The 26,893-nt window shown below is 40.4% G+C and overlaps 1 protein-coding gene and 1 pseudogene across 3 annotated transcripts in view; one reads left to right on the forward strand and one right to left on the reverse strand.

Annotated features, from left to right (window-relative positions):
• GPAT3 (glycerol-3-phosphate acyltransferase 3) overlaps positions 1 to 26,893 on the reverse strand; it is a 61,477-nt gene that overhangs the window by 23,072 nt on the left and 11,512 nt on the right. The gene's annotated exons all lie outside the window — the stretch shown is intronic.
• On the forward strand, positions 1,857 to 2,922 carry LOC114232214 (protein-tyrosine sulfotransferase 2-like; annotated as a pseudogene).

The raw sequence follows: 26,893 nt of genomic DNA on the forward strand, positions 1-26,893 counted from the left end.
TATATAAAGAAGTTGACTCTTAACTTACCAATGGGCTATATTCCAAAAGTCAGAGGCTCAGAGTTCAAAACACTCTCTCTCATGGAAACTATTTGACTTCATCTATTTGAGCTAGAATCCCATCCACTCATATGCCTAACTAACCCCAAAACATAGATTACATAGTAGCAGTACCATGAACCAGAAATCTCCTTTATCACTTTCAATAAAGAATATTTAAATTAAATCTAATTTGGAACAAATATATACTTCCTCATCCTGCAGTGATTTAGAGAGGGCACTGGGGAAACTTTCTGGGGTATTGATCTATTCTATTTCTTGATCTAGATGAGAGGTACATAAGTACCTTGTGAAATTCATTCAGCTGTACATTTATAATTTTACATTCTTGCCTATCTATGTTTTGCTTCAATTTTTCAAAAAGACTTACCTGAGATCTGCTGTATAACATTGCCCACAGTTAACAATACTGTACTGCACACTTAAAAATTTGTTGAGGTTAGATCTCATGTTAAGTGGTCTTGCCACAATTTTTTAAAAAAGAATTGAAGTAGACACTATTTGTGAATCCTATTTCAATGATTTACTATTTCCCCTTTTTTTTAAAAAAAAAAGTTTACTTTACATGCCTTTACCCAATTATTAAGCAATTGGTCAGGGAAGAGTTCACCTGTCCCAGAACCTACTATTTGGTAGTGAGGTCCTTTTTCTGGCATGAGGAGCTCTACTGAGGGGGTCTGGTTCTGGGCAAGGAAGCCAAGCCTACATACTTCCCTCCCAGGCCCTAATTTCCTTTCTGATTCATAAATGTGATTGGCCTGATGAAAGAAGAGAAAGGTAAAGTAGTTGAAAAGATGAACTTTATGTGGTTAGGGTTGGGCAGGGGGCGAACCAGTGCTGCTGAGATTAAAGAACAGAAACATTCAATGCCAAACTCCAGAGAGACAAGACCCGTATTTAAGCAATCACTTAGATGTAATTAAAGATCGAAAGGTCTTTATGCAGTCCTGGCCAATGTGCGTGGCCCCCTGGCCAATGTGCATGGTCCCATGCACCAAAAGGTTGCAGGCTGGGTTTCCCGCATGTGCACATGCCCAAGTTGCAAGCTTTATCCCAGTAGGGAACATGCGGGAAGCAGCCAATGATGTTTCTCTTTCACAGTGATGTTTCTCTCTCTCTCTCTCTCTCTAAAAATCAATTTAAAAATCTTTTAAATAAATAAATTAATTAAATTAAAAGGCCCAAAACACCCAAGTGTTGAAGAGGCTATAGAGTGACTAGATGGAACTCGCATGCATTGCTCTGAGAGTATGTAACCAATTTGGAATATCATTTAGCAGTGTCTAATAAAGTTAAACATACACTTGCTTAGCCTATGACCTGGCAATTCCACTTCAAGGTATGTACTCCAGGAAAACAAGTAAATAGGTTCACAAGAACCTGTTCAACAATGGTCACAGCAGCTTTACTCGTAATACCTAAAAACTGAAAATAACTCAAATGTCAATCAACATTATAATGGATAAACAAATTATGATGTATCTGTAAAAGGAATACTCCAGAGCAAGTGTTTTAAGTCTATTGATCTATTCAACAACAGAGAAATCTCATAAACATACTGAGTGGGGGGAAAATACAAAAGAGCACATATTGTATGATTCCATTTGTGTGAATTTCAAAGATAGAAAAGGCTAGCTGATCATGACAGAAATCAGACAAGAAGTTATAACAGGGCTCTCCCCAGGCCGGGGCAGCTGGCCCGGGAGTTGCTTGCTAGTTGCACCTCCGCACGATGTGAGCCCAGCTGGTCTCTGGCTGACCTGTGGCTAAAGCAGGCCCCGCACCGCAGGCCCAGCATGGTGCGCCCATTGGTGCGGAGGGCGCTGCTGGCAGCAGGCTGCGCCCTGGCCCTGGTCCTGGCCTGAGGCAGCAGGTGCTGGTGTGCCCGGCGGTGCTGAAAGGCCCGCGGAGCCGCAGGCCCAGCAGGAGGACCTGGTGATGGTGGGCATGGACCACGTGGAGTACCGCTAGGGCAAGGCCGTGCCACTCATCTTCGTGGGCAGCAGCCCCGCAGTGGCGCCATGCTAATGCATGCCACGCTGGACGCCCACCCCGAGGTGCGCTCCGCATCATCCCCGGCGTGCTGGCCATGTGCCAGGCCTGGTCCAAACCTCTCCAGCAGAAGCTGCGGCTGGACGAGGCAGGCATGACAAAAGAGGTGCTCAATGCTGCCATGCAGGCCTTCATCCTGGAGATGATAGCCAAGCACAGCCAGCCGGCCAGTGTGCTCTGCAACAAGGACCCCTTCACACTCAAGTCCTCCGTCTACCTGTCGCGCCTCCTCCCCAACTCCAAGTTCCTACCGATGGTGTGGGACGGACGGTAGAGCCTCCTTGCACTCCATTATCACTCGCAAGGTCCCCATCGCGGGTTTAACAACTCAGCAGCTACCTCGACTGCCTCACCAAGTGGAGCAAGGCCATGGAGGTGATGTACGCGCAGTGCATGGAGGTGGGCAGGGACAAGTGCCTGCCGGTGTACAAGGAGCAGCAGGCGCTGCACCCCCGGCGCTCCCTCAGGCTCATACTGGCCTTCCTCAGCAGGCCTGGAGTGACTCCCTGGAGGACCTCAGTGGCAAGCCTGGTGGCATCTCCCTGTTCAAGAGCGTGATCTACAGACCAGGTCATCAAGCCCATGAACCTGGAAGCACTCTCCAAGTCAACAGGCACATCCCTGGGGACGTGGTGAGGGATATGGCCCAGATCGCCCCCATGCTGGCTCCGCTATGACCCTTATGCAAACCCTCCCAACTATGGCAACCCTGACTGGCTCTTGAAAGGAGACTCTAAAACACCAGCCAATCTGAAAGGATATTTTCAGGGGAACCAGAACAGCACCGCCTCCCACTTAGGAAGCTCCTGATTTCCAGATCTCCGCAAGTGGCTCTGTTGCCAAGAAGGGGAGAAACTACATTCGAGTGGAAATCGGACCTCTAATCCAAGCATATTGCTTGCTATTTACCGCCAAATGGGACTGCTAACAAGGAATGTATTTGCATGTGTTTGCAAAGCCCTGATGGTTGAAAACTTGCCTTGAAACAGGCTACCTGCGGACCCAATGGGATAGAGGACAGAGAGTGCGGACACAGTCCAGCTTTTGAAACCTAGGTGTGTATATTTTTCCCCTTGAGAACTTTTTTTTAAGAGGTGGACTTGCCGCCTCCCTCCTGTGCAGGATGTCTCAGCGGCTTTGTTGGCTGGGATAAGGCCCAAACCTATGCCTCTCTTATGACCCCTATTTTTTTTAACATATTTTTATTGATTTCAAAGAGGAAAGGAGAGGGAGAGAGAGATAGAATCATCAATGATTAGAGATCAATCATTGATTGGCTGCCTCCTGCACACCCCCTACTGGGGATCAAGCCTGCAACCCAGTCATGTGCCCTTGACCAGAATCAAACCCAGGATCCCTCAGTTTGCAGGCTGACGCTTTATCCATTGAGCCAAACCGGCTAGAACTGACCCCCTATTTTTGAATTCAAAGAATCTATTTAAAAATGTAATATATGAAAGTTATAACAGGGACTGAGGGATGCATGCTATACACTGGGCAAGGGCTTGAAAACTTTGAAGTCGTAGATATGTCCTTTAGATGGATCTGGGTGGTAGTTACATAGGTCTAAAAATATGCAAAAATACACTAGTTAAACACTTGATATTTGTGCATTTTAATATATGTAAATTATGCCTCAATTGTTTTAATCAGAAAAAAATGTTACTTTTTATTATTATTATTGTTTAAACATGTCTCCTTTCCCCCGATTGACCCCGCCACTCCCACCCCTCAGGACAAGCCCCTATTGCCCCAGTTCTGTGTCCATTGGTTATCCTAATTTGCATGCATACAAGTCCTTTGTTTTATCTCTTACCGCCCCCCTCCTACCCTGCCTTCTCTCTGAGGTTAGACGGTCTGTTTAGTATATCTTAGTCTCTGGATCTATTTTTGTTCATCAGTTTATGTTGTTCATTATAACCCACATATGAGTGAGATCATGTGATATTTATCTTTCTCTGACTGGCTTATTTCGCTTAGCATAATGCTCTCCAGGTCCATCCATGCTATTGCAAATGGTAAAAGTTCCTCCTTTTTTATAGCAGCGTAGTATTCCATTGTGTAGATGCACAAAAGCTTTTTAGTCCACTCATCTGCTGATGGGCACTTAGGTTTTTTTAGTCTCCCTGCTTTCTAGCTGAAATTGTACCTATCCTATGAATATTTTTAAATCTTCCTTCCTAAACTAGAAGGCAGATGGCATTTACTAAATGTTTCTTCACAACAGACTGTGCTAAGCCTTTGACACATATACTTATGTAATCCTCATTATCCATGAGGTATTATCTATTATTCTATTATAACCATAAAGAAACAAGCTCAGCGCCGAAACCGGTTTGGCTCAATGGATAGAGCGTCGGTCTTCGGACTGAAAGGTCCCAGGTTCGATTCCGGTCAAGGGCATGTACATTGGCTGTGGGCACATCCCTGGTAGGGGGTGTGCAGGAGGCAGCTGGTCGATGATTCTCTCTCATCGATGTTTCTAGCTCTCTATCCCTCTCCCTTCCTCTCTGTAAAAAATCAATAAAATATAAAAAATTTAAAAAAAAAGAAACAAGCTCAGAGGGTTTGAGTAATTTGCCTGGGGCCACAAAGGGAATAAACAACAAAACCAAGATTTGAAACCAAGTCTGTCTGTGACTCCAAAACTAAATTCTTCCTCATATCCGAAGCCTCAAATTCCATGTCACTGTGTGCAACAACCTCAAATATGTAAGATCTTCTCTATCAATTACACATCAGCCCCCATTCTTCCTTGCTAAATAGAAAGCCCTGCGTAGCAGTTCTTTCTAGCATTTCTCCATCTTTGAGGGAAGAAATAGAACTCGAATTGATACAGGAAAACTTATATGTGGCCTCCATCTATCATTAACCTGGATATGTACTTGTAAAACTGTAACTCGAGTCACTTTCTATATATACGTAAACTGGGGCAGGAATCTCTTTTTTTCCAGTTTTATTGAGATATAATAGCCATATACCACTATATTAGTTTTACGTGTACAACACGATTTGCTATACATATACATTACCCAATGATTACCACAATAAGTTTAGTTAACATCCACCACCTCACATAGTTACAATATTTTCTTGTGTTAAGAACTTTTAAGGTCTACTCACTCAGCAACTTCTAAATACACAAAACAAATGTTGACTGTAATCACCATGATGTACATTATATCCCAGGATCTATTAAACCTTCTGACTGGAAGTGTGTACCTTTTGACCACTTTCACCTATTTTCCCACCCCTGCCTCTGGCAACCACCAATCTGTTCTCTGTTTCTATGAGTTCAGCATTTTTTAGATTCCACATATGATGAGATCATATAATACTTGTCTTTCTCTGTCTGACTAATGTCACTTCACATAATGTGGGACAGGAATCTTTTACAGCCTGGAACACATCAGATTTCTGGGACTTTTCATGATAAGCCCAACGAAAAACAGCCCCGGGGCAGTGGTTCACTTAATGCTCCCCCAGTTCTGTATTTCAGCCTAATTTGAGTTGCCCAAGGAGGCTGTTCTGTCCAATTTATGACTCCATAACCTTAGCACACAGATGTCCCGTCAGGACCTTACTTTTCAAATCCTCTCCAAGGCATAAGCAGCTTCTCCATACATCCTGCAGGTTAGTCAAGGTTTAGAAAGGATAATCACCTTGATGCTTTGTTGTTATTGCTGTTCAGATATATTCTAACACCATTAATTCATCTTCATTAAGCTGGCCTACCTATCGGCCAAGGTTTGTAGAAAACTGCCTCTATCTCTTTTGGACCCAATAGCTGAGGAACCCTACTACATCCTCACCATGGCTCTAGGTTTGAGTTCAAGGAGTCTGAGCCAAAGATACACTGACCACGAAGCTAAATATGGTTTCTAGGAAATTATAATTTTTTTTTGTCCTTTCTGTACTCCTCAACCGCACAGCTTCTCCCAAAATTCTGCACCAATTTTGTTTATTCTTTTACTTAAATCGGGCCTCCAAATTGTATAAGCTTCAGGCTCCCACAAAACCTGGATTTGCCCCACTGAGATAGACAGGCTGCTCCCTGGGCTCAGCCGGCAGGAAGTCAAGACTTGTTTACCCCTAGTGCCTTCTCCACTCCTTAGGACAAACAGCCAATCAGCAACTAGACTGAAGGACGCTATGGTGAAAGAATTTACTTCAAGAGGCTTAAGGTCTTTCCCTTCACTCATGCATGGGTGCTAGCAAGAAAGACTGCCCTTTTGGTGACTTTCCCTCACTTTAATGCTAAAAAACACACCCCTGAGTGGCAATTGAACACACTAATGAGACATGCGGCCCATGAAGAAGCATGTAGTCACACTGCACAAGAGCCAAGAAAACCCCACCTCTACATATTAGGATGAGAGAACCAAGTTATTACCAATAAGTATTAGAACACTGGGAGTTCAGACACCATTAACACCTTTCTGCTTAATTTCACCTATTATTAATAACACTCTATCTATTTGATGGCCAAATTAGCAATGTACTAGTAAGAGGGGTTGCTGATGGTTAAAGTTTGTATTTGTTGTTTTAAAGTTTGCAGTTTTTCTATTCTTGGAAGTGGAGGAATTGGAGAGGATGAAAACAAACAAAATGTGAATATAAGGCAAAATTTTAAAACTCACTACATAAATGTTTCATGAGTGTCCCTGTAGTGGCAAAACTGCTTTAGAAAACTAGATTTTTATATACCATATAACAGACCCATAAAAAGAAAAGGGGACGAAATCAGCACAATGATCATGACCTGTCGTACAAAATGTGCTTAAAGTAAATGCTGACTTAGCATCTTCCCTGGTTTCCCTAAGAGCTACTCAATCATCTGCCTAGTTTTTAAAGAAGCACTAGAGTTATGAAACTACTCCTGCTCCCTACCCCACCAGCAATGTTTCCCCAGTTGGCACAATTTAAGAGTTACAGTCAGCTTTATTTTTTTTTACAAGAAAAGGGGTAAAGTTTACTTCAAACACCTATCTACCCCACAACAGTCAACCCTCCATATCAGTGGGTTCCTCATCTACAGATTTCACCAACCTCAGATCAAAAATATTTGGGGGCGGGGAAGGAGGTTGGGAATGTTACATTGCTGTTGACGTGTACTATGCAGTTAGGCCTAAAATGGTTCTTGTACTGAACATGTACAGACTTTTTCCTTGCCATTATTCCCTAAGCAATACAACAACTACTTACATTGCATTTACATTGTATTTGGTATTATAAGTAATTTAGAAATGATTTAAAGTATATAGGAGGATGTGCAAATATTACACCATTTTATGTAAGGGACTTAAACATCTGAGGATTTTGATATCTTAGGGGGTTCCTAGAACCCATTCCCTGGTGATACTGAGAGATTATTTAATCCAATTAAGAAAAAATAAGGGTGGGGAGAAAGCCCACATATAGTAAAAATTTACAAAAAAGAAATAACATAAATAGGAAATTATAAAATTTATAAGAAATAAGTGTGCACAAAGTCCTATACAAATAAATTTAATAAAAATCTGGGGAAACCACTTTCTACTAAAATAACTTTACCAATACTGACACCAAGAGATGAATGCTCTAAAAAGATACGTTTGCACAAATTAAATAATGCTGTAGGGAGTAAAAAATAATTTTACCCACTCCCAATAAGCACCAAATCGAGGCCGTTTTACAAGGAATTCTACCAAACCTTTAAATCTGAGAAGGAAGAAAGAAAGGGAAGGAGGGAAGAAAGTAGGTAGCTAGGTAATAGACTAATTGCAAGTAAAAGGATCAACTGGAAAAATCCTAACTTCAATTTTGGCAGATGGTTTCCAGCACCATATTATGACCAGGCAATGTTTAGTCCATAAATGCAAAGATATGTAATTTATCATAACATTCCTAAAAGGAAAATATATATTCACCACCCAAGATGTTGAAAATGCATAAAAAATTCAATATTCATTCTTGGTTTAAAATAACAAAACAAGAATCAACAATTATTTAGTGTAAGATGGAGAGCTAGAGCAAAGCAAACATGATGCTTACTGGGAAGATACTGAAGGCACTACAGTCTGTACCCAACAGGAACAACAACTAGCACCAGTCACTCAACACTGTAGCAGCCAACACAATTAGACAAGCAAGAGAAATGCAGTACTAACTAGAAAATAAATAAAATACAGACAGCCCTAACTGGTTTGGCTCAGTGGATAGAGAGTCGGCCTGTGGACTGAAGGGTCCCAGCTTCAATTCCGGTCAAGGGCATGTACCTTGGTTGCGGGCACATCCCCAATAGGGGGTGTGCAGGAGGCAGCTGATCGATGTTTCTCTCTCATTGATGTTTCTGACTCTCTATGCCTCTCCCTTCCTCTCTGTAAAAATCAATAGAATATATTTTTTTTAAATATAGACAAAAGTTGAATAAGAAGTAGTTACTATCACTATGCGAAATAAAATAATTGCATACCTGGAAAAAAAAAAGAGTTAAGCCTATCTGAAAACCTTCATACAGTATGAGAATTCTTACTTGTATATCCTGCTACCTTACCAAATCAAATACTTTCCAATATATGAACAACCATCAGTTAGATAAGATGATGGAAGAAGATACTCCATTTATAATAGCAACCAGAAATATAAACTTAAGATGAAATGTACAAAACCTGTCTAAGAAAAACTTTGAGACATCTCTGGAGAATAAGAAAGAACACCTAAACAAACAAAAAGATAGAATGTCCTTGGAGAGTAAGTCTCAACATAGATGATGTCAAACCTTCCTTAATAAATTTATAAATTTAATACAACTCTAATAAAAATAATTAGTTCTATTTCCTCTAGATCATAAACAAACTGAAGGTCACATAGAAAAATAATCAAGCAAGAATAAACAAGAATAGTCTGTAAAGGAAAAGCAGCAACAACAACTATCCCTACCAGTTATGAAAACAATGTATTAAAACATCAATAATTAAAATAAGAAACCAGTGCATGAGAAGACAAGTAAATACACAGAACAGGATAGAAAGTTCAGAAATAGATTCAAACATATACTGAGATTCAGGAGGTTATTAAAGATGCATCACAAATAAGTGTGGTGGAGATGGACATTTTAATAGAGTGTTACGGTAACTGGATAGCTGGATATATACATCAAAATAAATCAATCAAGACTTAAATATAAAAAATAAAACCATAAAAGTAATCAAAGAAAACACTGGAGAATTCTCTTAAAACTTGGCCAAAGGAGAAATCTTGATACTAAAAAACTTAAAACCAGAAGCTATAAAAAGAAAATACTATATTAATTGGTTTAACAACATAAAAATGAAAGTTATCTGCACAATAACAAATATGGTAAACAAAGGGAAAGACACAATCACAAATTGAAAAAAATATTTGTATCTCAGTACAAACAAAAGCTAATTAATTTAATATAGAAAAAATATGGTCAAAAGACATGAGTAGATAATTCCATTCCTGGGGGGGGGAAATACAAATGACCCTTAAACATGAAATGTGTACAAAGTCCCACTCCTTTTAAGAGAAACACAAATTAAGACTAAACTGAGTTTCGATTTTTCACCTCAGATTGGCACAAATCCAAAAGTTTGATATATATTTACACCTTTGGTGAAGCTGTGGGAACTACATACACTCCTAATGGAAGTGCAAATAGTACATCCACTCATGAAGGGCAATTTGGCAATATCAATCAAAATTACAAATGGTCTTTTGACAGAGCAACCCCAGGTTCATGTTACATGTAACTCATGTTACAGGTATATATATTGCAGCTTTTTTTTAACAGCAAAAGGTCAAAATCTACAGGTAAAAATAACCATTCAGCCCTAACTGGTTTGGCTCAGTGGAGAGAGCATCGGCCTGAGGACTGAGGGGTCCCAGGTTCGATTCCAGTCAAGGGCATGTACCTCGGTTGCGGGCACATCCCCAGTGGGGGGTGTGCAAGAGGCAGCTAATCGATGTTTCTCTCTCATCGATGTTTCTAACTCTCTATCTCTCTCCCTTCCTCTCTGTAAAATGTCAATAAAATATATTTTTTTTAAAATAAAGTGGTAGATTTTTAAAAAAAAATAACCATTCACATTCATATAATGGAATTCCTTATTAGCTGTTAAAAATGAAGTAACTTTCTAAGTAATAATTTGGAAAGGACAATAGGATGTAAGTGAAAAACACAAGGCTTAGAATAATATTTAGTATACATCATCTCTGACATTAGCAAGTCTAGAAAATAATAAACATTTGCATCATAATAGCACGTTTGTAATAAAGAAACACTGGGAAGATCTATAAGAAACTAGCATGATGTAGAGGTAGACAGTAACAGGAATGGAAGCTATACTTATCAAAGCCTGTTTTTTGTTTTGGGGTTGTTGTTTTTTTAATCCTCACCTGAGGATATTCTTTTCATTGCTTTTTCAGAGAGTGGAAGGGAGGAGGAAAGGGGGGGAAGAGAGAGAGAGAGAGAGAGAGAGAGAGAGAGAGAGAGAGAGACTGGTTGCCTCCCCTACATGCCCCAACCAGGGGTGGGAAGGGAACCCACAACCCAGGTACATGCCCTTGACTGGGAATCAAACCTGAGACCCTTCAGTGCGAGGGCCGACACTCCAACTACTGAGCCACACCAGGTAGGGCTCAAAGCATATGTTTGTTTGTTTGTTTATATTTTTTCATATATTTTTATTGATTTCAGAGGGGAAGGGAGAGAGAGAGAGAAACATCAATGATGAGAATCATTGATCAGCTGCCTCCTGCACACCCCACACTGGTGATCAAGCCTGAAACCTGGTTACGTGCCCTTGACCAGAATCTAACCTGGGACCCTTCAGTCTGCAGGCCGATGCTCTCTGTTCACCGAGCCAAACCAGGTAGGGCAAAGCCTGTTTTTAAATTGCTATAACTGTTGAATCATTTAAATGCTTTACTTACCCCGGCTGGTATGGCTCAGTGGTTGAGTAGCAACCCATGAACCAAGAGGTCATTGGTTTGATTCCTGGTCGGGGCATATTCCCAGGTTTAGGGCTCAATCCCCAGTGGGGGGACATGCAGGAAGCAGCCAATCGATGATGCTTCTCACCGATGTTTCTATCTCTCTATCCCTCTCCCTTCCTCTCTCTCTAAAAATCAATAAAAACATATTTTTAAAATAAAACAATAAATAAATAAGTAAATGCATTACTTGGCAAAAAATAAATATATTTTTTAGCCCTGTCCAGTGTGGCTCAACTGGTTGGGCAGCATCCTGTGCACCAGGAGGTTGCGGGCTCGAACCTCAGTAGGGGCATCCAGGAAGCAGCCAATGTTTCTCTTCATCATCCTTCCTCTCTCTTTAAAAAATTCAATAAACTATTCTTTAAAAAGTTAATATGTTTACACAAAAACTTGCATACACATTTCCTTTGTGTTTTCATCTGCTAGTTCTCCCAGAATCACAATCTGATGACTCAGCACGTCCTCAGAATTATAAAGATGAAGCAAGGAAAAACTGCATTATGACCACATTCCACATAACCAGTGATTCCCTTACATTTCAAATCTTACCCCAAAATACTTTATTTCTGGGTTAGCTTTAGAAGACCCTAATAATCTCTAATCATATGTGTATTGGAAAAGCAGTTTACAGATAAGGCAGTCTATGTTTTATTTCTGAAAAGGAGTTGATAGTCAACATCTATTATTCTTGGGGGTAAAATATAGCACAAAGGAATGTCAGTGGGCAGAGGAATAAGGAGAAAGAAAATATAAAGTTAGAACTTTCTCTTCTTAGTGTCCATTCCCTCTGCTCTTATTCTCTTTCCTGGTTGATCTTTGTCTGGTTTGTTTATCTCTTCCTGCCCCTTTTCTATGATGTCTTTTCCCTAGCCTTGGTAAATGTCTTTCACTCTCTGGGAGTTCACTAAACCCACCATTTCAACTTCCACACTCTGTGAATAACTCCCAAATGTGCATCTATTGTCCTGACTTTTCCAAGACTCACACTTTTAAGTGGCTACCTAGACACTTCACTTCTCCACCAACCCCACTGCTCTGGTTGAAGGTCCATTGCCTTCCAGAATGGCTTCCTATCTACCATCTCTCCTTTCTCCACTTCTCCCAGCCCCTGTCTGTCTAATCCCACTTCCACAAAGCTACCAGATGTGTCTTCCCAAAACTTTGAGATCCCTTCACCTTAAGAAGTAATGTCTTGGCATGGCATTCAAGGCCTTTTAGCATCTGACTTCAGAGTAAATATCCAATCTTAACTCCTTCCACCTCCATTTGGCTTCACTCATCTTGGCCACACTAAATCAGTTCTTGGGTCCCTAATGTCTTCTAGGCACTTCTGCCCTCCTGCTTTTGCTTTGTTTTCTTCCACATGATACCCCTTTTCTTAAAAATCATTCAAAATTTTTCACATCAGCAGAACTCCATGGTTTCCCGGGGTTTTTTTCCCTTGAGTCTGTGAACTACCAATTCCATGTATTATATGATAAAAGGGTTGTCTTAACAGAGTACAAGCACAGCCAAAAAAAAAAAAAAGACCAAGTTACATCAAACTTATGAAATTCTAAGTTGCTAAAATTAGATCAGGCTTGTACTAAAGGGCACAATGGGAGGCTCTCCTATGGGGCAATGCCCTCCCCCTCCTTTTTTTTTAAGCCACAAAGGAAAATAAGGGGGTAGAAGGATGTTAGTTCTTTTTGTTGATTACAAAACGCCTGTTCTCTCTTTTGCGTACATACCCTTACACAAATGCTTCATTGATTGGCAGTCTTGAATGCAGGAGCAGAGGCTAGACACTGTCACACTCTGGAGTTTCACAATGCCTGAGGCATCACACACTTGATATCTGTTGCGGAGGCGTCGTGTGGGTTACCCACTGACTGGCGAGTAAACTTCGTTTGAACACATGAGTCATTGAAAATGAGGATGTTCATTTACTTGAGAACAGCTGTGCCATCATTGCAGAAGCAGGAAGAGGAAGGGACCTGTATGCATGGTACACTAACAGAATCCAGCTAAAACAAAAAGCTTGCCATGCTTGGGGAAATGGAAGACACACTTATCCTTCGCAATGACTTTAAGTACGTTACATAGTCTGCCAAGCAGTTAAATGTTGTCACTCACACATAGCCAGAGGGATGGTCTCTGGAATTAATTATCAGTTTCCCCTCTGCTTAAACCAAGAGAGTGCCACTAGTTGCAAAGGGGATACCACTGCCCGAAACCACTGTTTTCTAACTTGAAGAAAGGTATTATTCACTAAGCATGTGCACTGTCTCCAAAGTACTTCAACTTTTTGAAAAGACCTGGAGCATAACTTTCTACAAGTTCCTATTCTCTACATGGGGTACGTTTTCCCAGACATTCAAAGGAAAGTGTCAAATTATCCCGCCCACCAAGTTTGTCTGTGGTGTTCCCCGCATCCTCCGGCTCCAGGGTCCGATCTTGTTTCCCAGGTGAAGGGAGCAGGTGCGGCTGCCCAGCACTCAGCACCTGAGAAGCACAGAGGCAGGGCTGATCAACTCCAAAGAAAAACGTTGAGGCCAGACAGGGCAAAGGCTCTGACAGAAAAGCAGGCCACATTCCATTCTTTCCCCTTGTTCACCAGGTGTCTCCCAGAAGTTACAGGAGACATGTGGGATCTACTGGTTCTGTTCCTGAGGAACCTTCAGAAAACTGAATAGGACTTCAGGGAATGTAAGATCTTCTCTAGACAGCCTAAGCTTCGGGGAAAACGGAGCTTTGAGGAAGAGGAGCAGGGAAACCAAGCCCTGACACAGAAAAGTTAGTGCCGGGGGTATAGAGCAGAGCTTCCACCACACTGTCTGAGGTTGGCACACAGCCTGGCTATTCTATTCCATTTCATAGCATCCTCCGTGGGTAAAGGATCTTGACTCTCTCTCTCTCTCTCTCTCTCTCTCTCTCTCTCTCTCTCTCTCTCTCTCTCTAATGGCTCATTTATCAAAACCACCAAGATTACTTTAAATTCTATTCTTATTTCCTAGGTTGTTTAAAACCCTGACTAATTTCAAAGCATTTAATTAACTATACTGTACTTTCAATTACATCAACATCATCAATACAATCTCAAACAATAAAACCAAATCTATGCCAAAACCCAATTACTCAACAGATTCCCTTCCTTTCAGTAAGTGATCCTCTGGTACAAAGCATAAGAACCCTCCCTATTCTCCAGGCCAGAGGTGGTGACAAGGTTTTATCAAGGAGGACAACTCCAAATCAGTTTGAAGGGAACAGCTCTCTGCAGGATTGTGTTCAGCAGAACTTTGAAAGCCACATATCAGTTCAGTGACAAAGACTTCATCAACTAGTGATGTCTGCCAGGGCCATGGAAGGGGTAACATGTAGAATGGATTTATTGACCCTGCTATTTGGGATTAGAATATAATCAAAAGCTTTACTGAAATAAAGATACCTTCTAGTTTCCCGTTTCCTATATGGTTTATACATCTGTAATAGAATTATGTGCCCTTTTTCTTTTTATCCTGAGTAATTTTCTATTAATGTCTCTTTCAGTTATCAAGACTAAAAATACTAAGCTAGAAGTACTGGAGATATATTTTTATTCTTGAGAAAGCAGATAAGAAAATCAACCTCCTTTTTCAAATCTCCTCCCTTATTGAATCTATTCCAAGTAGATCCCCGGAAACTTATAAAATAATCAATGCTGATTATAAAGTGGGAAGATTTTAATCCAAGATATATAAATATTAATAATGGAATTGACCACTTATGGTTCAAAATTTACTTATTTTGAACCATAAGTGGGGTAAAAGTGTGGACACTGTAATCAGTTGTCAGTCAACATTTCAGAGAAACCAATAGACATTTAGAATAACAGGCAAAGTTTCATTTTAATAAGTAACATTTTAACACCCCATTCAATATACTGTTGGCCCATGTCTTGACCAACAGCCTGCATTAGTTTTGTTGATTTGAACATAACCAACTTGATTAAACAAAAAATCACACTGCACAGAAACATCCATTTAACTCCATCATCAAATGAGCCATCAGTTTAACTAAGATGTTAAAACTCCATCATCAAATGAGCCATCAGTTTAACTAAGATGTTAACCTATGGTTTGACATTTTTGTATCTTTTATTATAATGCTAAATGCTCTTACTAGATTCATTTCTTCAAATATTTTGTTGGTGATTTGAGACTGAAATATTATGTTTCCTAGTATGCAACAAAGCCAACACTCAACAGAGACAGTTCCATTTGTGGAAGAGTTGCCTCAACCCTCAAAGGGAGTATTAGAAAGCATTGACCAGAGGAGCTGGTAAGGAAGGCATGTCTTGGGGAGGGGGGGGAGGGGGGGACGCCATGGAATTTTGAGTAAAAAAGACAAATTGGGATTCCTTTTCAGGCTGCCTTTGACTAGCAAGATGACCTGAAGCCAGTTACTTCACCTTCTTCACCTGCAGTTTCCCTATCAATAAAATGAGGATTAACAAGACTTTCCTCATGTCATTAATTTTCCACAGTGGCGCCGGTGTTTAACAAATGGGTGATGATGATTGTTACTATTGATAGGTTTTTATTTATAAGGTAGAAGCAAAATAAAGAAGCTTTGGAGCTTTGATTGGGGTTTTCTCTGGGGGGCAGAGTGGCCAGAAGGGATGTGTTGGTGGGAAGGTTGGTTTGGGGAAACTTCTAAAATAACAAGCAGGTTGCCGAAACCAGTTTGGCTCAGTGGATAGAGTGTCGGCCTGCGGACTCAAGGGTCCCAGGTTCGATTCTGGTCAAGGGCATGTACCTTGGTTGCGGGCACATCCCCAGTAGGGGGTGTGCAAGAGGCAGCTGATCGATGTTTCTAACTCTCTATCCCTCTCCCTTCCTCTCTGTAAAAAAATCAATAAAATATATTTTTTTAAAAATAAGTAAATAAAAAATAAATAAATAAAATAAAATAACAAGCAGGTCGAGCCCATGTGGCTCAGCAGTTGAGTGTCGACCCATGAACCTGGAGGTCATGGTTCAATTCCCTGGTCAGGGCTCAGATTCCCAGTAGGGGTGTGCAGGAGGCAGCCAATCAATGATTCTCTCTGTCATTGATGTTTCTATCTCTCCCTCTTCCATCCTCTCTCTGAAATAAAATAAATAAATAAAATACATACATACATACATAAAAATTTCTTTTAAATAACAAGCTAGATTTTGAATTTGATGGGTCCCTGATGAGATATCATCATCCTCCTAACAGTAAATAGAATTCTAAACAATTAAGGGATGTACTCTTGAGTTGCCTATCCTGTCATCTAATCCTATTATCTTCTCACAATCAAAGAATCCTTGAGTCTCAGTTCTCACTCAGTTTTTTCATACCTCAACAATTCTGAGATTCAGGTACTCTTCTAAATTGCTCAGGGCTTTGGGACTAAGACCTAAACCACAAGATCTCCATCAGCTAGTTAGTGCTGGGGATAGAAAGAGTAAAGAGCTGCTTATATTAATAATGTTTTAAAAAACTAATTTCACAGAAAATAGGGATAGGGCACAGGGCATATCATCCACTTTGTTACTACACCACAATAAAAGGAAAACAATCTGAAAAATAATAGAAACTAAACTTCCTAATGGGTTTCTTAGACTAGGAACCTTCTTTTCTACGATTTGGGGCTTAAATCATTCACTTCTCACCCATCACTTCACAACAGTTAAGACCATTAGTCTGATCTGACCTACCTTCTCTTTTCCTGCCAGAACCACTCCATCCTGCTTTCTAGTTGTTGGCCAGAATTAAATGCTAAGTCATCTGCTTTCAGAAGTCAGAGCACATAGTTAAATGCAGGTCTCTTTAAAGTAAATGTCCTTCCAAAACAGTATATTTTGTTGGATTGTGAGGTGAAATTTGAAGGAAGATGCCATTGTCTCACCTCTACCTTGCCTTACAGAATGCACCTCCTCTCCCACCATCCAGGCTTCTACACTAAACCTGCTATTCACATGCTTATCTTGCATTCCACATTTCTCCAAACCAGAAATCGCTCTTTCAAGGGCATATTTGTTAGAAAACGAAAATAAATTATGCTAATGAAATGGATGCCAACCAATGACTGCATTATTCTCCAAGAGAACTGATTCACAAAAGATTGAAGGACAAAAGGGAGAGGAGAGTGGAGGATTTTGCTCTCCCTCCCCCAAACCAGGGAACATTTGGCATTGTAGAGACAATGGTTGTCACATTAGTGGTATGCTACTGTCATCTAATAGGTAGGAGACTGGAATACTGTTGAACATCTTACAATGCATAGGATTGCTCCCCATGACAAAGAATTATTCAGTGAAAATGTCAGTAATGCTGAGGTGGAGAAACCAGCTCTAAGAAGTAATATATTTCGATTAACAACTCCCTTGTTCCATAGGTTTAAATTTAAATTCTAGGCATTGGTCAAGCTGAATGGAGATGTGTTTTGGAGCAAGTAACCATCAATCACATCTCCAAGACAGGAACCTATTTTCTGTTCATATAAAACTAGTCTCATTCATCAAACTAAAGACTCTAGCTGAATGATTATCCGGTTCTTTTTTTTTTTTTAATTTTTATGTTTAAAATATAAGGTTAACAAAAAATGAACTCAACAAAGAAAAGATACCCATTATATTTGCTTCAGATATTTTTTAAAGAAAAAAATATTATACACAGTTAAAGTCTACCTGTGTCCCCCTCCCCCCTTTTCTTCTCTCCTAGAAGATAACCACGATGGTCAGCCTGCGTGGCTCAATAGTTGAGCATTGGCCTATGAACGAGGAGGTCCTGGTTCCATTCTTGGGTTGTGGGCTTATTCCCCAATGTGGAGCATGCAAGAGACAGGCAACCAATGATTTTCTCATCATTGATGTTTCTATCTCTCTCTCCCTCTCCCTTCCTCTCTTTAGTCAATAAGAAAAAATTTTTTAAAAGATAACCACTATATAGTAGTATATGTCATTTTCACATATTTTATACTTATCTACATATATCCACATACATATGTAGTGTCTATTTTTGGTACTAGATGTTAAATAAATGTAATTATACTATATATTTCTTTTCTCTCAACATTGTTTGAGATTTGTCTACTCTATTCTCATGTAAATCCAGTTAATTAATTTTGACAGCTGTAGAATATAAATAAACAAGCTTACATATTAACATTCCTACAGATGAATAACTGGGTTGTCCTACGCTTACACTGTATACACTTGTAACATGTCTCCTACATGCTAAGAATTTAGGTAGGTTCAGTATCTTAGAATAGCAATTCTCAACCTCTTTCATCTCGTCGCATACATAAACACTAATTACTAAAATTCTGCAGCACACGAAAAAATAAATATTTTTGCTGATCTGATTTTTAAAAATAGGTATAATTTTGATTCATTCACACAAGACAGCTATTGTTGTGTTGGCTGCTGTGAGTTTTTTATTTGACAATCTAGGGGAAAAATAAGTCAGTGCATGCTTTAAAATTGCTGAAAATTGCTATCTTAGAAGAAGTGGAATTATGGAATTATAATGTAATAGGTCTTCAACTTTGCTACAAATTGCCAAATTGTTCTTCAAAGTGGCTGAATTAAGTTTTCATGATATTGTACTTAGAAATATAGATGACTAATCTTGAGGCTTTCAAACAAACAAGCAAAATAATCAGATCCTTGTCTTCTACAGAGTTATATTAAGATGTAAGGATAAAAAGGTATGGTATGCTTGTAAACTTTTCCAGAATCATCTACTTTCCATTAAGTAATTTTTATTCAGAGAACAAAAACTGTACTCCATATGTCCAATAAAACAGTGTCAATAAATAAACAAACAAACATATATTGTGGACCATGACTGAATCTTGATTCAAGCAAAGCCATTATAAACACTTTGAAACTTTTAGGAAAATTTATATGTGGGCTGTGTATTAGATTATATTATGAAACCATTCAGTTTGTTAAAGGGATAATAGCATTGTTGTTATTTTTAAAGTCCTTTTTTAAAAAAAAATCCATGGAAAGACAAGAAATCTTATGTCTACATTGAATCCTTCAGCAAAAAATAAAAAGTGATAGATGAATCAAGTGTGGCAAAATCTTGACAAACTTTGGAGTTCATTATACTACTCTCTGTTTTGGTGTATGTTTAAAAATTGTTATCATCATCATGGCTGTCATCAGGCATAAGAATTGCTAAGAGAGACAGACTGGTAAAAGCAGGATTAGACAATTGGCCATGAAAAAGAAAATCTCAACCTCTAACCTTTCCATCTCATAACCAGATTATTTATCTCTCAGGTAGCTAGACAAGTTCCAATATTGTAAAAGTGAGATAACCCTGTTTTTTCAGGGCTTGATCCCCAGTAGGGGGCATGCAGGAGACAGCTGATCAATGATTCTCTCTCATCATTGATGTTTCTATCTCTATCCCTCTTCCTTCTTCTCTAAAATTAATAAAAACAGTTTTTAAATGGTCTGCCCAAGATTAAAATGAGTATAGAAAAATTATATTCCTCAAATGTCTGTCACAAACTATTATCCCACATTTTGTGTGAATTCAAAAGATTTGATTAATGTTAGTGTAACCAATGTTATACAGGTATCAATATTGTGAGTCAAGTCTCACAGAAAGAATTCCAAAAATAAAATTACTGCAGAGGGAAATGTTAAGCACCCTGTTTTCTCTCTGAATAGGTATAACTTCAGAAGTTTCACCATAGCATTTTCTCCTTTGTGTGTGTTTGGGTGAGGGAAAAGCAGGGACTCGGGAACAACAGATACAGAACAGAAGAGAAATTTAGCATAGGGGCTTAATTAACAGTAGGTCACATGACCCAAAATCTTTAGAGTGCAGTGCCTGATGGAGTAGAGTACAGTGGAGGACCTGAGGAGGTGGCATGCATTTCTCACAGCCCACAGCGCTGAGTCAGACCAGCAACACATTCCAGAGAACACTGCCAAAATGACTAAGCCACAGTCCCCATTTATTTGTATTGTTTGTGACTCATACACCCCCAGGCAAGGGCAAAGAGAGGCCTTGATTCCTGACTGTTGACTTTTGGTTGGTGAACATTTAAAATGTCCTAGTACCATAATGTAATTATAGTGGAGTTAATCTGGATCATGAAAAGGACATAATTAATTACATTCATTACAATGAACTTAGCAAGACCCTCGAGGATATGAAAAAGGACCAACTAGAAATTAAGCATACACTGACTGAAATAAAAAATAATATACAAAGATCCAACATACAAGTGTGGTAGGCAGCTAGACAGACAGGAGCAGAGCAAGGACGATGGGCCAGGTACAGAAGGTCACCAGGGTAGAAAGCCCCAGGTGCCTAGCAAAGGACAATTATAGGGTTTAGGGTGGGACAACCAAGAATGACTTTTCTTCCCCTACCATATAGCTGGTCATGAGGTTTGGACACCAGGCCTGACCTTTCCTTAGAAATAACATCTAGGGGAGTAGATAGGAGAAACCAAGATGGCTGCATAGGTAAACACCTAAACTGCTGCCTCGCACAACAATTTCAAAACTACAACTAACAGACAAAACGGACATCATCCAGAACCACAGGAAGGCTGGCTGAGTGGAAATTCTACAACTAGAAGGAAAGAGAAAAGCACACTGAGACTCAGAGGAGCTCCGGAAGGCAGAGGTACAGAGTCGCGTGTGAGGAGAGGGCTGGCAACTGAGTACATGGCTGGCTTTCTCAAGCGGGAGGGAGACAAAAGCTCCTGACTGCTCTGAATTCCAGTTCCGGGTGAGACTCTGGGGACCCAGACTCATATGGGGAGAAACTGGACTGTCTGGCAGTGGGCAAAACTCGAGGGCGGCTTTCTCTCAGAGGTGCTTGTAGCAATTACCGTGGGACACTGAGACCTGGGGGGCCTCTTAGGGCAGGCCTGACGGGAAGCCATTGCTGTTTGCTCCGCCCTGAGACTCCCCCCGCCCATCCAAGCTGAGTGCAGAGGCTTTTGCATATGAATGGCCTGGTCCTTTGAATTCTAAACTTACCTAACAAACCTCAGCTGAGTCAGAGAGACACAGAACATCCAAAAGAAGGCCCAAGGCCCCACAGCAGCTTGCATTGCTTCACAGCTGGGACTCATCTAGGCACCTCCAAAACCCAAACAAAGAAGAGGAATCTGCAAATCTCTCCACAGCTCCTGCTGGGTGGCCTCAGGCAGAAGCTAAATTAGCACCTCCTTAGAGATCCAAGAGCCAGTGTACCCAGGGGTCAGAGTGGGACCATCCAGATTACAACAAATCCATAAGGGACACACTCAGGAGGCAGACTCAGTGAGCACCAAAGCACCACTGAAGCAAGTCTTGCCTCATAAGGGTGTCTCCAGCACAGAAGTTCTCCCAGTGTAGACACAGCTGATCCTCACAGTCAATTGGCCTGGAGGTCAATTCCTCCCAGTGATACCAACAACAATCAAGACTTAACTACAACAAGACTGTGCACACAGCCCACAAAGGGGTGCACCAAGAGTGTCCACCTCAGGTAACTGGGGAGGCTGAGCCACTGGGCCCTATAGGACACCTAGCACACAAAGCCACTCTATCAACTCAGGGGAGCAGCCAAAATGTGGAGACAAAGAAACAGGTCACAAATTAAAGAAATGGAGGAAAGCAAATAACTGGATATAGAGTTCAAAACCACGGTTATAAGGTTTTTCAAGAATTTTCTAGAAAAGGCCAATAAATTTAGCAAGACCCTTGAGGATATGAAAAAGGACCAACTAGAAATTAAGCATACACTGACTGAAATAAAAAATAATATACAAAGATCCAACAGCAGACTAGAGGAACGTAAGAATCAAGTCAAAGTTTTGAAATACAAAGAAGCAAAAAACACTCAACCAGAAAAGCAAGAAGAAAAAAGAATCCAAAAATATGAAGATAGTGTAAGGAGCCTCTGGGACAACTTCATGTGTACCAACATCCGAATTATGGTGGTGCCATATGAAGAGAGAGAGCAAGATACTGAAAACCTATTTGAAGAAATAATGACAGAAAACTTCCCCAACCTGCTGAAAGAAGTAGACTTACAAGTCCAGGAATCACAGAGAATCCTAAACAAAGGAATCTAAAGAGCACCACACCAAGACACATCATAATTAAAATGCCAAGAGCAAAAGACAAAGAGAGAATATTAAAAACAGCAAGAGAAAAACAGTTAGTTACCTACAAGGGAGTACCCATACTACTGTCAGCTGATTTCTCAACAGAAGCTATGCAGGCCAAATGAGAGTGGCAAGAAATATTCAAAGTGATGAATAGCAAGAACCTACAACCAAGATGACTCTACCCAGCAAAGCTATCATTCAGAATTGAAGGTCAGATAAAGAGCTTCACAGATAAGAAAAAGCTAAAGGAGTTCATCACCGCCAAACCAGTATTATATGAAATGCTGAAAGATATTCTTTAAGAAGAGGAAGAAGAAGAAAAAAGTAAAGATAAAAATTATGAACAACAAATACATATCTATCAACAAGTGAATCTAAAAATCAAGTGAATAAAAAATCTGATGAACAGAATAAACTGTGAATATAATAGAATCAGGGGCATAGAAAGGGAGTGGACTGACAATTCTTGGGGGGAAAGGAGTGTGGGGATGCGGGAAGAGACTGGACAAAAATCATACACCTATGGATGAGGACAGTGGGGGTAGGGGGTAAGGGCAGGAGGTGGGGTGGGAACCGGGTGGAGGGGAGCTATGAGGGGAAAAAAGATGAACAATTGTAATAATCAGAACAATAAAGATTTATTTAAAAAATAAAATCCCGTAACTAAAGAAGAAGAAGAAGAAGAAGAAGAAGAAGAAGAAGAAGAAGAAGAAGAAGAAGAGGAAGAAGAAGGAGGAGGATGAAGAAGAGGAGGAAGGAAAAGGAGGAGGAGGAGGAAGGAAAGAGAAATAACATCTACGCCTCAGTTGTATTTCAGCCCCAGGCCCAAAAGAGCAAAAAAATCAGCCACAGCTGTCCTCAGGACCAGCTGCATTGAATAATGACCCCCTGCCCTGGCGGCAAGCAATCAATCAGTGGAGACCCAGACCCAGAAAGGACACACCTGGAAAGCTGCTGAATATTAAGATCTCCCCCAGGGTCCTCCACGAAAATCTCCACCCTTAAAACCCTTAGGACAGAGGACACAGTGCACTCTCCCTCCAGTGAGCCCGCCCAAGCCCTTTCTTTTCCTTTTTCCTTTCCCCTCCCCACAAGCACTTTACCGTTAGCTTCCTCACTCCCAAGCTCCAAGAACCCTTCCTTTACCTCTTATAACTTGTTTCCTAAGCCCACTTCTAGGAATTACTTTTTCTACACCTGTGATTTATAAATAAATGTTCTCTTCTAGTTTGGATCTCAGCTCTGAATTCTTTCCTGGCCAGAAACCAAGTACCGAGGTTGCTGAACTCAGGGCTGGTCTGACCCCATGGATCTAACACCCAGTGCCATTCCCACCGCCTACAACACAAGTATCATCAAAATTACTAACTGTTTCAAGTTTGGTAGCATAAGTCCTGAAAATCAGTCAGGTACCCAAAGAGTGAGGCTTGTGGCTATTCATAGTCAAATGGTCCCTGGCACTGTTCACAACAGAGTAGAATAAAAGTTGCTAAAATCTCTGTCAGCCCATGTCTCAGGGTCTGAAGAGATGCATTTGTGTTTTGGCTGAAGTGGTGAAAGCTCAGCTGATGCAAGGAAGCAAACGAACTTTCATGTTAGCCTTCTAGCACATCAGCTCTCTGAGAACAAAAATTAGGATAGAGGATAAAACTGTATTTCCTACCAGAGCTGAATGTTACTTGAAGGGAATAAAAACATTGAACTTCATCATTGTATCAACAATGTGGAAAAGTCCTAAACTTAGAAGAGGAAGGTGTAATAATAGAGCTTCTTAAAGGGATCTTACTTACCATCATATCTGAGTCTTAATAACTTAGAACGTTCTAATAGAAGACACAATAGAATATGGCTAAAGACAGATGAGAATTATTTAATCACACAGATAATATTTCCCTAGGTTCACTTTTCAGTTGGCTTATTCAATAAAAGCACAGATGAAATATAATGCAAGGGGAGGGAGACTTTAAGTGTTTCCAAAAATGTGCTCCACCAAGTAAAAGAGCAGCCAAAGGAATTGGTTGGTGCAGAAAATAAATATAACTATTCCCCTGTTTGGTTCATCTCTTCTTCTCAGCTCTACAAAGTTATCATCGGCCCAGTATCATTAAGACAGACATCTCAAAATTGCTCCCTCACTCCTGGGAGAGAGCCTTGGCCTGTCTGTGACCCTAGCCTAAACTTTAACCAGCTCATCTCAGGCTTGTGCGGTTGTTGGCTGCAGTACAGAGACATGATGCTCCGAAGGCAGAAGATTGCACCAGCCAGGCCAGTGCTGTGTGTTTCATCACCCTCCGCCAGTCATCTAGGATTGAAGTAATCAAGCTGACTCCAAACACCAGGATGCATCAACAGAGCACACACCCTGGAACAGAGCTACCTAAACAGGACGTAAGTCAGGATGGGAGCAAAGCTGCATACCATGAACAGTTATGGGATTAACAGAGATGAAAGCTGCACATGTCAGAGCCTAAGTCAGATCTCACATTGTCCTTTTAGCATTTATACAGTGGCCTGTTGGATTCCTGTCTCCCCACAGGAACCATGCCTCAATCACCTTTGGATCCCCAAATAATCCTAGAAGGATCCCACTTGCGGGTAGCCACTCTTTCACTTCCACTTCCACTCTTTCCTGGAGGTACCTTGGGAACGATAAAGACCGAAAATAGAAAAGACAGACGCATAACAACAAAAAATCCAACATGTGAAAGTATTCACTTTCAGATAGGCTAAAAAAACTAAACCAAGGCTACTGGCCACCCTCACCTAGTGACTTTTTGAGCCTCTTAACCTACCAAATTGAAACACCTTGTGCTCTTTTAAATTCATACCCCAAGAAATGAACTACCACTGCCACCACCTCAATACATAGGGCCCCATAAAGGGTCACTCAAGATCAATGAAAGCCCAAATTCTCACCAAAGACAACAGAAAATCAGCAATAAAGTGTGTCCTCTCCTTAAAACATAAGGACACACATGAAAAAATGTACCCAACCCAGAAAAACAAAAAATTAGTAGATCTGCTCTATCTGAGAGAAAGATATCTGGCACTACAAAGAGGATAAACAGCTGAAACCGGTTTGGCTCAGTGGATAGAGCTTCGGCCTGCAGACTGAAAGGTCCCAGGTTCGATTCCAATCAAGGGCATGTACCTTGGTTGCTGGGCACATCCCCAGTAGGGGGTGTGCAAGAGGCAGCTGATCGATGTTTCTCTCTCATCGATGTTTCTAACTCTCTATCCCTCTCCCTTCCTCTCTGTAAAAAATCAATAAAATTTATAAAAAGAAAAAAAGAGGATATCCAATCTTAGTATAAATATTTTCAGTAATAATACTTAGGTATTTAAGTAGACACCACAAAACTCTACTAGTCGCTTCACTCATTTGAACATAACAATAAATTATACAAAAATAGACAGATGTTTTCATTCAAATGAGGTTTTTTTTTTAATAAAATTTCTACAACTCCTCTTAGACAAGCCTCCAGAAGATAAACTCCTTCTAGTAAAGTGTTTAACAGTTTGACATTCTTTAATCCCAAATTAGATAGGCACAAAATCATTTCAAAAATTATTTTTGAAAAATGCATAAAGACTTAATCTTGTAATTTAGTGATTCATTTCTTACTAATGTTATAGCCACTACTCCCATAGAATTCTACTCCCCTATGAACCTGCTGTCTTAAATAATTCTTAAAAAAAATTTTTTTTAAGTTTTCTTGGGGATAAAAAGCAAAGCACACCAACACAAGCAGAGACTGGTTAAATCCGTTGATTTGTTAATTCACTGCTAACAAACATTAAACAAGTTTCATTACTGCAGGCCTTTTCTGAGCCTTTGTTACTGTGCAACACTACTCTCCAAAAGGCAGATGTAGTATGTGGTGATTCCCAAACTGATTTCAAGGGAGAGTTGTTTTTGTTGTTGTTGTATTTCATGTATCATCAATTGGCTTTTATCAGGAAAGAGTATTCTGAGGAACAGAGTACTTTGAAAGCCACATATTAGAATCTACACTAATAAAGGAGAAATATGCAAATTGACCATACCTCCATGACACCCACCAGCCAATCCGGAGTGAGTATGTAAAGTAACCCAACAAAGATGGTGGTTAATTTGCATATGCAGGCTCGGAGTGGCCAGGCGGGGCAGGACACCTGCTATGACAGGGAGGGCAGGGGGCAGAGGGAGCTACAGGAGCAGCGCTCTGGCCGGAACAGAGAAGACTGAAGGCTCCGGCTGGAGCGAACACTGAAGGCTCTGGCCAGAGCCAAGACTCCGGCCGCTGGAGCGAAGACGGAAGGCGGCAGCCAGAGTGAAGGCCTGGGTCCCAGGTGCCAGAGGAAAGCCAGTGCCAGCAGACAGGGGAAGGAAGGCCTATTGCACGAATCTTTGTGCAACGGGCCTCTAGTAGTGTTAATAAAACCTCAAAAATAGATTTAATTCCCAGTTCAGTCCAATTACCTTTTTTTTTTAAGCCATTGACTACATCTTTAAAACCATGAACAACCACCTTTAAATGCATGCCTTTACAAATACACAGGTAAACTAGCAAACACCACCTCCTTTACAGTAACAACTCATTCAACACTCAAGCAGCTACTATTTTGAAAAGAATTATGAACAATCCTACAGAATGCACTACTCTATGCATATTA

Source organism: Eptesicus fuscus, chromosome 2 (assembly GCF_027574615.1).
Source record: "Eptesicus fuscus isolate TK198812 chromosome 2, DD_ASM_mEF_20220401, whole genome shotgun sequence".
NCBI classification, from domain to species: domain Eukaryota; kingdom Metazoa; phylum Chordata; class Mammalia; order Chiroptera; family Vespertilionidae; genus Eptesicus; species Eptesicus fuscus.